General features: G+C 44.5%; 2 pseudogenes; one reads left to right on the top strand and one right to left on the bottom strand.

Annotated features, from left to right (window-relative positions):
* Positions 1 to 1141: 1141 nt before the first annotated feature.
* On the top strand, positions 1142 to 1995 carry LOC120648091 (annotated as a pseudogene).
* Positions 1996 to 4543: 2548 nt separating this feature from the next.
* On the bottom strand, positions 4544 to 8055 carry LOC120652041 (annotated as a pseudogene).
* Positions 8056 to 12947: the final 4892 nt, after the last annotated feature.

Here is a 12947-nt window from a genome sequence, read left to right as displayed (position 1 = left end):
CCGTTTTTTTTTTGTGTGTTTGTGTGGAGGGGCTCATTGGTGCATTGATATGGCGGACTAATGACTCGGTAGGGGTAGTGGCGAGGTAGTACTAGTAGCCATCCAAGTGGTTAGTATGGAATCGTAAGCTATCGAAGGCAAAGGAGGACGATATCCTAGAGGAGGAAGAGTAGGCTCAGGAAAATACCTTCCCTATTGAGGAAGATAATTTACGTGGAGCTCTTTCGAATAAGGTCACGTTGGCGTCAAGACGGTTGTTACACACGATGGATCATGGGTTGCTTCAGGATGGATTAGTAGGAATTTGGGATTGGGATGCTCCTCTGTTTACCGTATTTTTCTTAACAACAAACAAAAAAGAAAGGAAGCTAGTAGTGGTATTTGGCAGATGTCAGTGTTGAGTTGGCGCCCATGATCGTATCCGACCCGAGCGCTACGCGCGTCCCTACACCCAACGTGTGATAATTTGCGCCGTAGCAGTGGCATCTAATCAAATCACCAAGAAAGCAGAGCCGTGCCGATGGGGGTCTGGGTTTGGGTGGGGAGACGAGACGAGCGAGGGGTGCTCACATCACATGGCTGGTCGACTCTGATGGAGATGGGGCGAACCGAACCCAACCGAACCCACGGTTGTTCTGTTCCGGCAACCATCATCTCACACCAAATCAGTACTAGCCATCACTACTTTTCTCTCGCAGCAACTAGCCACAGCCAGCATACCAGAGTGGGTCAAGTTGCTATGGCCGGGCAATGAGGGTTACTCCTCCATTGTATGGTGGATACATGTACTACTTACCTTTTTTTCCTTTTCATTTTCTTTTTGCAAGTTCATTCATATTTCATATGGTACAAGTATTGTGCGATCAAAAGTTTTTTCAGCAAAATATTACTTACTTAAAGTGGAGCAAGCATGTTCTATGCCGTGCTCCAGACCTTGCGCATTCAACCGGGAGATCCACGAAATTGATGTAGCATAGCCCAGAAATCTCCGACTTAACATTGGCCTCTTTGATCGACCAAATAGCATTCACGGCACGCTCACTCTCACAACATAGTGTTACCTTCTCAATACTATTGTTGCTCACTCGCGGTTCAAGAATATCCAACAGATTTTCTGATGCCTGAAACGATGTCAGGCCACATGGAGATTGCTCCAGTCATGCCAATACATCCACATACAAGCAAGCCAAATGCTCCCACAAAGTTCAAAAAAAAAAAAGAAGCTCTCACACAGGACTAACTACCCTCCAATGTTTAATGTCTCTTCAAGATCGCAGCTTCCCTCGGAGCATAATCAAGGGAAGTTTGATCCATCATCACGTCCAGGAACTGCAGGGAAGTGATCAAGAGTTTCAGCCCGGGGCTACATTAAACATACCAAAATGAAGAAGATCCTTGCTACCTTTGGCTAGGATCTGGGTGCCGTGTTTGCGTTCCGTTGGCATCTATAACAAAACCATATGCGTGGAATCAGTAATGTCAACACCCGCATGCAATACCTTTGGCACAGGAAACAGAAAAGCTATCAGAAACAAGAATCAAAGTTTACCTAGTCATGAACGGAGATATTCATTCACCTCATGTTTTCAGATAGTGGACATTTTCTACAGACCAAAACCAACAGAAATATCCACGTTTGAACAGCTACAAAGGTTTCAGGCCTCATTTAGCTATACCATGTTTACATCAGCTGTCTGTGGCAAAGCCTTCTGTTCTCTTACCATCTTACATACAAACATGTCTAGCAATTGATCAGGGCATATTCTAGACGGAGGACCAGATATATATGTACATTTTCCAATATCTTGGGAATTAGGATGCAAAGAACAAAGCAAAGAGCCAATAAACAGGTAGAGAATACCGATGCTCATGCGTGTTGCACCGAGCGCAGTTTGCAATAAGATGAGGGGCGCTGCCACTGCCACATATCTCACACACCACTTCGCCCTGCTTAAAAAATCATCAGTCGAATATACAAATTTTGAGCCCATCTAATTCTTTCACATGTACCATGGACTTGAAGAAATAATCCTAGGACTGAAAAAGATGTACAGCATAGTACAGAATGAGTAAGCGGAAACAAATAAGTAAATAACTTTGCCAAAAAAAAAGGTCCTTCACCATCTGAAGAAATTAAATCTTTATACAAGGACAAGACATTAAGAGTTATTTGACATATGTATGTTGAATCTTTTGTTAAGAACAAATGCATTGAGATGTTTTCTATGTCAACCTCGTAAGTACATGAATTGGGAGCAGCGATAACTAATCTGACAATGAACATATGTAAGAAAACACATAGTACCACCTCCTCCATTTTTACACATAGGATGTTTAGGACAAGCTAATTAATACATTTTTGAACTAAGTAGCTTGTCCATATATTTAAAAACAGAGAGAGTACCTAATAGTCTAATTATCCTTTGGTCAATCTGAATGAAACATTTCACAACCACAACCTTACAGACAAAAAATAAAACTGATTGCACATGCCTATGATGAAGCTCTGAGTCTGTGCCTCTCTACCTAAACAAAGGACACGAACATGGTCCAACAACAAACAACACAGTAGTCTGATTTAAAAGCTGCTTCCAGTGAACAGCCAACCCCTTAACAGAATGGGGACAGGAAACAGTCAACAATACAAAACCTATGATCAAGCTCCGATGTCTGCCATCTCTACCCAGAAAGAGAACACAAACTTGGACCAACAACAACAGAAAAGAGAACTTCAAATTGGTTGAAGTGCTGCTTCCACTTAACAAGTCAGCGGTGATTAATAGGATGGGAACACTGAACAATACAAAGCCTAAGAAAAGAAATGCTGAACAAGTGAACTGAGTTCATTTTTATGTAGAGAGGTAATCTTAAATGAGTAACTGCAATAGGTACTGTTGCATTTTTCACATTGTATTGGGAGTTTGGGACCCCTGCATGCTCAAACATGGGTTCCCCAACAAAATCGAATCCGCTTCGAAGCCAATCAACCCTATGCACACCGGCCGATTTTCCATCTGTTTCCGTGCGCCATTGTGCCGATAATTCAATGAAGCAGGTCCCGCTACAACTAATTTGTGCTACGAGATCGGGTAGATTGGTCCCCCCTTCTCCCCATAATTCCACGGTTCCACCCACAAATGACAAACCGAACCTATCAATTTCACCACCTTTCACAAATTCGCTCAAACCCCAATCAATGCACCACGAGATCTCACCGATTACCTCCAAGATGACGGAGATGGCATCATCCTCGACCAAGCCCGCTACATTAGGGCCACCCGCCATCTCTTATGGGGCCAGACTCCGCCGCCGGTGCCGCCCCGCCGAGTTGCCCCTCTCCTTTGCCCGCTCCTCGGAGGTCAGGTGGAGCTCCAACACCAGACACCTGACCCGCCGAGGGAGGAGGCGGCGGCAGGCCGGCAGCGGTGATGATGGCTGGCTCGCTGATAGCCTGATACAGTAGTGATAGTGAAGCTGGCCTGCTGGGGCACTCGAGAGAGAAAAAAAATATATTTTAGATAGAATTTATTTTGTAAGATTAATACACGTACTGTATATAAATAATTTTTACTTTATTACATGTACACATTGTTATTCTTGTATAACTTTGTAGAGTGTAACTTTATATATTTAATTAATATATTTTCTAAGCAAAGAAATTCATTAGTGGATTTTTTTATCATCTGTTAATGTTAGTACCCTTTTTGTATCAAGGATAGATGCCAAGCTATAATTTCAGTATCAGCTCTCAGAATATATGTAAGTGTTCTGTTACTAGAAAAAAAATTATATGGGTACCATGTCATTTTGAATAGCATTCTTTCATCTTTCTGAGTAAAGTCCATTTTAACAATTACTCCCTCCATTCTCTATTGATAGTCCTACTTCACCTTGACACAATGATCAAAGAAAAGCAACCTTACTTATCATCTAATTAATGTAAATATGTGGCTGTGGGGCCCACATGCCAGAGTGGGGGGAGAGGATGCAGATTGCAGGCGCCGGTAGTGGAAGCTGGCAAGGGAGGCGGCGCGAGATGAGGGCTTGGCGTTGAAGGGAGGGGCACGAGTACTGGCGGTGGCGCTCGCGAGGGGCGGGTGGGATGCGAGTCAGGCGCCGCTCGCGAGGAGCGGGGCGGGTGGCAAGTCGGGCGCTGTAAGTGAAGGGGCGACGGTGGAGAAAGAAGAGAGAGGAGAAATAAATAGAGCTGACATGTGGACTCCACGACCACGTGTCCTCCATGTCAGCGAAATCACCATCCAAAACAATCTAATGGTCAAATATGAATGGTATTGATTAATTGATAATTGGATGGCTAAAGATTCTTGGTTTTGGAGTTGGATGGTTAAAACCAAACCGAGGTTATAGTTTGATGGTCAAAAATGGACTTTTCTCCTCTTTCTACCTTGTTTTTTTATTGTTTTGTTGTTTTATTTTAATTATTAATATCGAGTAACAAGGGGTTATTTCACGTTTCAGATAGAACGGAGAGGCTTTAGCACAACAAACAGGTCAACAAACAGTCAGTGACAGTGACAGCATGTGTAGTAATATTCTTTTTTTTTTGATAATACGCTTCTATATTACTTAGGTAAGGAAAACATACGGGTACATATAGGAATACATAAACGTATGTAAAGGATACAAAGACAGCTGATTCAACCTAACTTCGGAAAGGACCCTAAGCAAACAAGATATTACACAGAAGTCCCTGGTTCCTTCCAGGGCCCCAGGAAACGATCTCCTCGCCACCGGCCGTCGCCACCGGAGAAGAAGGCTCTCCACACCATGAACTGGAGAAGCCCCTTTGCACACAGGCGTTGAATGGAGTCGCAGTAGAGAAGAAGGCCATCGGCTGTCGAACATCGACCGGGGACGCGCCCCAACTCCTCCAGACCCCAGATCTGGGCTCGCTGTCGACGACCACCGTCCTGCATTCACATGTCAAAGCGACACTTCAGACGATGAAATGGCAAAGGCGCACTCTTGCATCTGTAAAACTGGTGGGTGGTGTTGGTGGTGATTTGGTTGCTGATGTCGTGTGGTGCTTTGGAGAAGTCTAGCGCACTGTGCTCGGTCAATTCACGATGAATACATAGTGGGTCATCCATGCCAAGGGTATATGTCTTTTCACCCATCCCACCACCGTTAGCTTCCCTTCGAAGAATAGGGGTAGATCGATAGTTCGGATTCAAAAAATGAGGGCAAATATACAAAGTGTAAAAAAGGAGGGCAAACGTGCAGTTAGAGGTGAAATCGAGGGCAGTTATGAAATCGACCCTTGCAAATAATCAGGTTCTTCTGCTACTGTTGCTCATACTCTGCTACAAAAAAAAGCTTCATTTCAAATTGACATCACCCATCTCAAGTATGCCGATCAAAGAACTTCTCAATCGCCACTGAGAAGGCAGCAAAGCCCGCACATCCAATGCATGTAGCTTTAGGGCCACCTGCAAGAATAAAAGAAAATCACGTTAGGTATGATGTTCAAATATAGATACATCAGGACTGCAATATAGAAAATGTCTGTTCATTCTAAGCTAGTTATCTAAGCAGGAAAGGAAAATTAAGGGATAGAATCATAGAAAAAGTGTATGTCACTATACATACAGAAGGAACAGAAACATCTTTCAACTTCAGGCTATGGTCAGAAATAATACAGAACACCTCATTAAGTTCAGCTATCTAAACTCGGAGACATGGCGGATACATAAATAGTTGGAAGAAAGCTACTAGAGATGTCGAAGATACCCATCCACCCCAATCCATACAAAATACAAGTTCAACCAGTGGCTGATCCAGGGATGAGACTGAGCCCAGGCAAAGCTCAAGCAAGATGCTCTCTTCCCATGTTGTCTTCTACAGAAGGATGATTTCAGCCCAGGCATAGCTTCTTTTGTGATATTGATTGAGAGCCCGGGCGGATGCCCAAGGTTGCTGGGCTCTGGGTCCGCCACTGATTTCAACATTTGCACCACGGGCTTTAAGGTAGTGTTTGGGGTTGGTGGGATGGCATAGAGTGGAATAGAGCGGATGTTTGGTTGGAGTGCGAGGGGATGGAGCGGTTCTAGACGAGAAATATTCCTTAGAGATTCAGGAAGTTGTCTTGGGAACTTCAGTATAAGCTGATAATAAGTTGAGACAGTTGTCTCATGATTTCATAGAGAGTGACATGGAAAAATAGTTACCTTTTACTGCTAAAGCTCCTCCTGTGACACAGCCAGCTACTGCTGTATTGGTAGTGTCATGCTTTGCCCGAGCCTGCCAAAGCATGAGAATACCAAGTTTAAATAGGAAGAGAACGTGTAGAAAATTCATGAATACAAAAAATGTCAACCTTCTCTACGACACACATTCAGCTGCTGAGAAAATCAGACCCATGACCGCAAATGTTTTGGCATTGCTTATACTTCTCCTACCCATCTGTTTTGCTGTGTATACTATTTGTTGTCTTGCTGTCATTTCCTCCGCCATTATTGGATTGTCCAGAGCTCCAAAGAATAGTCCCATAAGTACACCAAGACCACCTCCTATTCAATGTGAAGGATACTGAGTTAATTCAGGTTATCCAAAAAAAAACATGCATACCTCTATCTACGATCGTCAGGATGGCCAAGGTAACCAGTTGGTACTGTAGGCTATTAAGCTTAAGGTAAGAGAAGACATGGTTTTCATCCTAAACTTGAGTAACCAAACATTAGACCTTAATGTCTGTCATTCTGACGATACTATGCCAGACTGTAAGCAACCACTGGCAATTGGGTTATATTGATGATAAATAGAGTGCACAATGTGGAAATCACTATTCTCTTATAACTCATTTTGAGAAACACACATGTTGTGCACAAAAAATTGTATTCTGCAGGCCTTTCTAGATAGATTAAAGCATTAAAAAATAAAGCTTCCTTCAATAAACTAACCATCAGTTTCCCACAAAATTGCTTGTAGTGAGTAAACTTGAAATGAATCAGATTAAATATGAGCTTGAATTTTACTGGCTATAGAAAAATGTCATTGTATGTTTATTGCTCCATGCTTATAGCAATACTGAAGGTCAAAGAAGAAAACATTGAAGGGAGTGCATAGTTAATACAGCCTTTTACCTGCCTATGGGAAATTTCTTCCCAACCTACTTGAATTTTTTTGAACCAATTCCTTGAGCATATTCCGTGATTATCAATTACCATGACAAAACTATATAAAAAATTAAGCTTAGGCAAGTTCACTTCAAACATACTCCATCAGCATATCACATTTCAAATTAAACTCCATTTCAAGGGATAACAAGATTTTCTTTGATATAGTCCAAAAATTTCTAAAGATATCTAAACAGGCAAGAGGAGAACACACAAAATGGTAATAATAAAACCAATTCTCTAATTGACGCATTAGCAAATCAAATTATTCTCATTCCTTACAAAACGTGCTTTATTTGTTTGAACTCTTCTGACAAACCAGGGAACAACTACCTATAACCATATAACCAAAGAACCACCGCTGCAACATCCCACAAAGAATGAGTACCAGACCTCTCAATATCTCAAGCACCATCCAATCTCCAAGTTCTCAATGGATTAGCATTTTTTTGTCCAAAGCATGGCGACTGTTAAGCTTCTTCATCAAAATGTTTTCTTGCAAAGTTTCGTTGGGGACTAGCTACGTAATTGTAAATTGTAGAAACACCACTGACGACGCTCAAGAAAAGGAAACGAAGCCGGAGCTACCGAGCTCAATAGTAGTGTGGCTCACCCATGACGCCACTAACGACGCTGCGGACCGCGCAGTTGTTCCAGATGTCCTGCCCCTTGATCTCCTCCGCCGTGGGCATCCGGATCGGCTCCACCGCCGCTGCCTGGCTCGCCGGCTCGAGATTCGGCATCTTCGCTGGCGGAGGGGTGCGGGTCTCGCCGGAGCAGGGGTCGGGAAACGTGGCGGCGGATCTACTCGGGGTTTGTTGGGTTTTGGAGAGACGGCGGTGGCTGCCGGCTGGGTGCGGGCGGGGGAGCTTGGTGGTGTGGGGAACGCCCACGCCCACGCCCACGCGATGGAGCGGAAGTGGACATATACTGTACAATCAAGCTTATGGTGTAATCACCGTACAATCTAACTAAAAAAAAGTTTCAAAAAATTCTGAAAAAAATCTTGAATGTACATCTCAACCTACTTCATCTATATATAAAATTTCAGGATAAAATTCGTCCTCCTCTAGAAGTTACAAAAAAGAAAAATTTAGGTTGCATTTGAACTATTACTTTTGTCAGAAAATTTGTCTTTTTTTTAACTTCTAGAGTAGGACGAATTTGATCCTGAAATTTTATATATATATATGAAGTAGGTTGAGATGCACATTCAAGATTTTTTTCAGAATTTTTTGAAATTTTTTTTAGTTGGATTGCACGGTGATTGCACCATAAGCTTGATTGCACAGGATATGTCCCCGGAGCGGAATGAGACCCAGCTGGTTTGTCCACGCCCTCCTTCAATTTCCGTTACCCCCGAGATGTTGGTGTAATCACGTATATTACGTTTTCACATATTGCCTGTCCGTTTGGAGGCGTGTGAAGCTTACGTAAAATTCTAATTCTTGTTGTGATTCAAAGTCCAAATACAGTATATGAATAAAGACTTTGAATGATAGCTAAATTAATGAGGAGGAGGGGAGAAGAAGTGTTCATACACTATACTTTGTATTCATATGAGACTTTCCATCTATAAATAGGAGGTTTCATTTATTAGTTGTGGCTGCTGAAAGTGAAAGCAATAAAAGAAAAAAAAATCCCCTCCATCATCCTTGTGCTCATCTGTGTTCTTCCATTGTGTGTTCGTGTGCAACAAAAAAGCTGATTTCTTAAAAGTCCCCTTTCTTCCTCCTGTTCCCCTCTTATTTTCTACGCAACACCAACCCTCTTCTTGAAAGAAGGTCTTGAAAGAAGGGTAAGGCCATCCACAGTGGTGAATCGACTTATGAAAAATAAAAAATAATTAGACATGTACCGATGAAGATATGTACTGATGATTTGATCGATACTTTTCTCCAATGGTTGGTTCGGTACTGAGTTCACCATCAAATAAAAAAATGTACTTCTTCTGAGTTGCTCACTCACATGAGGTGTATCTTCTCCTTCTACAACTTTGTTTATTCGGTATGAGTCGATGCAAGAATATGAGTCGAATCTTTCTCTCTCTTTCATGAATCAACTACTTCTCAGTAATTATGAACCGATTCATTCCCTCCAGCTCGGACCACGAATTGCTTTGTAATGACCACTCGAGATGGCCTATGAAAGCGAAGTCGTCGTTGGAGAACACTATATTAGCCAAATCTCGTCCAACCTATCCGAATCTCGAACTTTCAGAACCATCCACACGCTAGCGATACTTGCTCCCTTGCAAAGTGTAAGGCGTGAAGTGTAACACCCCAGTGTTACTGAGCGCTAATCATGAGCTTAGATTCGCTAATTAGGAGTTTAATCTTGTCATTAGCGTTAATCGAGTTCGCGCGGTAAACGTCGATTTAGCCGGGTTCGATCATGTTTTTGTCTCTAATCCGATCTTCAAATCAACTTGTGCCCAAAAACAAAGTTGTAGGTCATCTTGTCCTCTACAACTTCTATTTTGGTCAAATTTCAAGTGCCTATATGAAATTTCAAGTTTCGGATGGTCAAACGCGAGTCAATTTCAGTCAAACGAGATCACTGTGCCTCCCCTGTTTTCGCCCAGTTCACCGCCGATCTCGACGTCGGCGTCGCCACGCGTCACGCCGGCGAGCCCATTGCCGCTTAAGCCTTGCGTTGCGGATGCTCGGGCCAAGTTCGATTTCGCTTCCCCGTTCGTCTCTTCCTCGCGTTAGAGCAGAGCAATCGAGCGGAGCCGAGCGAACCCTAGCCCCGTCACCCTCTGCGCCGGCCATCCTCCGCCGCCACGCCACCGTCCTTCGTTCCCTTGAGCCGCTCCACCTCACCCCGCACCTCCACAGCCCCGCTCCGACCTCGATTGGGCCATTACCGGCCGGAATCGGCCCCTGCGCCACCGTCCGTCATTGCCGTCTCTGTCGATGCTTTGCCCTCGCCGTCGTCGACCCCCTTCCGGCCCTCCTCCGCTCAAATCGAGCCTTTGGTGACCTTCCCCGCGCCGCTCTCATGCTTCCCGACCCCGTTCCCCTCCTCCTCCTGCGCGGGCGCCGCCGGAACGCGGCCATGCCGCCGCCGACCGGCCCGCCTATCGCCACCACCGTCGCGGGCCACGCTCACGCGGCCCAGCGCCATGCCACCACGCGCGTCGGTTTTGCCCACCCCCACTGGCCGTCGCGCCGCCCCGCTCCGCTGCCACCTCGCCCCGCGGCCGCCTGGCTGCTGTGCCACCGCCGTGGCCGCCATGGGCGCCGCCGCACCCTCCTGAGCCGCCCCGCGTGCCCTTGCACCGCCCCGCGGGCACCCTGCTCCGCTGGTCTGCCGTGGCCGCGGTCCGGCCAGGCCGCGCCGCCGGCGGGAGGGAGCCGCGCTGCGACGAGCCTGGCCGTGGGCACGGCCTGGCGCGTGTGCGGGCCAAAAACAGGGGAGGGGGCGGTCTGACGTGTGGGGCCCAGCTGTCAGTCCCCTCTTTTAGTTTTTGTTTTTCAATTTTCAATTGTTTATTTCGGCTGAAAGCTATGAAAATTTGTAGAAAAATTTGGAAAAATGCGAAAAATGCAAACTAAATTTTGTTGAGTTGCTTAGATCTAGATTTTCAGAAGAAAAATACTTGTGCCTGGGAAAGGTCACTTTTGCCCCTGCTAAAATTTCGGGTTGCGTTTAAGCTAGTTTATTTTTGTATCGGTTGTTATATTGCTCTAAAAATTATAAAATTTATTCAGTAGATTACTCTTTGTATGTGTAGTCCACTGAAAAATTTCCAGGTGCATGGCCTATGTGCATGTTTGTGGATCTATTGTTGTTTGATTTTCTTCTCTAGGGTTAAAGTAAATACTTTTCTATATCAACAAATGTTGGTAATTTAATTTATGCACTCCGTATCAGTAGCTTTTCATGATAGAAAAGTTGTGCTACTAGATCCTTGTAGCGTGTTAAGTTTTGATCTTTAATTAGTTCCTAGCTTCGGTTTTATTCCCGATTCTTGTTTTTAGTTAATTCTAAGTCAGTAGTTTTATGTTTTTCTTGTGCTCTAGATGGGTGATTAGTTGTCCTAAGTAGTTTAGTAGCTGTTATTTTGAAGGTAACATTTCAGGCTAAAATGAGTTGAACTTCGGAACCGCACCTAAGCACTCAAATCGTTCAGTTGTTACTTTCGTGTAGCGGTTACTCAGTCGATGCATGTCAGCTCTGTCGGTCCTTTCAATTGCTTTGCATCAAAATGCATCACATCATGAGCATCCATGCACTGCTTTGGTTCTGACTCTGGCATGACATCTTTTCATATGTGTAAACACCGCGAGAGAAGCCGTCTGCGAGTTGGTCGCCGAACCGATCCAGGAGCCGCAAGCGGGAGAGCAGCTGGAGAACGCCGTCGAACCGATTTCCGAAGAAGCCACTAACCCTGCTGACCTGCATGGCAAGCCCCGGAGCATATCCCTTATTTTAATTACTCCATGTTATATTTAAAGTATTGTGCATTTACGTTCAAGGAATTGATTGGAACCATAGATGCATAATCTTGAATACCCAGTGTCTTACTAGTGCAGTTATCGCTAGCACCGCTATGCTTAAGTAAACGCGGTAGAAGACGGGTGATTTCCTGTCACCCGCGAGATATAGGGTTGTTACTTCAGGCAGTGTTATGAGAAATAATGCAATGAGAAGGGAATTGGAGACCGGGCGGAGGGAAAGTTGGACATGGTTATTGATTAAAAGAAAGTTGAGTCTCCGCCTGTGTCGATTGAGGACCGTTCCGTTGTTGGCCCTTTGACTAAGGATTGAACAGTACTAACCACATGCCGGAAGTAGGAGGTAGTCGAAACCGGTAAACTAATTACCTAAATTGCATCGGAATCTGAGTCTCGACCTGCGGTGCTGGGTAGGGTTGACTGATGGTGAAGTGGCCCACGGGTTCACCGGGTGTTCGCACGTGCGGGGCTCATCATCCGGGTGTTTGCGGGCTTGATTCAGACTTCGGGGTAATCATGGGAACAGTTGCATGGTGTGACTCGACGGGGTCGCACTGGGCGTGTGAGTTAGGTCCACCTTGCAAGGTTAAATCGGATCGATTCACCGTGACTTGCGGATATGAGAGCCTTGGTCAATGCGTCGCATCGTAGTAAGGATTGAAAGGACAGAATAATGAAAGGTGGATGTATGGTTATGTTCTTTAAAAGATAATATGATCATCCATGTGTGTATTAGCTGTTCAGGCAAATCTAGTGTTATTTATCAAACTAATTGGAGCTAAAATATTCAAAGTAAGGATCCAGTACTAGCGGCTTTTCAGCAAAAGAACTCCAGAGCCAAAAGCCTTGCATATTTAGGAGTTGGCTAAGTATAAACCAATAGTCGGGTAATCCTTGCTGAGTATTAGATTACTCAGGGTTTGGTTGTAACCCTTCTGAGCAGGCTGTATTTCGGAAGACTTCGAGGAAATCGGTGCGTCCTGGATTGGTCAACCTCTTCCTCCAGGTTGGACGGTCGAGTGGGTCCCGTCTTCTCCGTGAAGTGCAGGCAGGTGAGCCTCACATCAGTGGGCAAGATGTGAAGCTTTTCTTTTTTCATCGACGTTATCTACCGTAATGTATTTTGAAACTTGTTTTAAACTGGTTGTATGTTCCGCTGCGTTGAACTCTGTATACGAAATGTAACCCTGGCTTGTAAAACATTATTGTAAATTAATTTGGAGACTTTTGTTTAACTCTGGTTGTAAGTTAAGTTTGAAAACTTTTGTTGCTTGTAATCACCTGTGCTCGTCTTTTGGCGAGAGTTCCCGTACAATCGATCCTGGTTGTAGCAGGCAGTCTGGGTGTA

Source organism: Panicum virgatum, chromosome 9K (assembly GCF_016808335.1).
Source record: "Panicum virgatum strain AP13 chromosome 9K, P.virgatum_v5, whole genome shotgun sequence".
NCBI lineage: Eukaryota > Viridiplantae > Streptophyta > Magnoliopsida > Poales > Poaceae > Panicum > Panicum virgatum.
The sequence above is the reverse complement of the archived record's forward strand: the minus strand, read 5'-3'. Positions and strand labels throughout refer to the sequence as shown.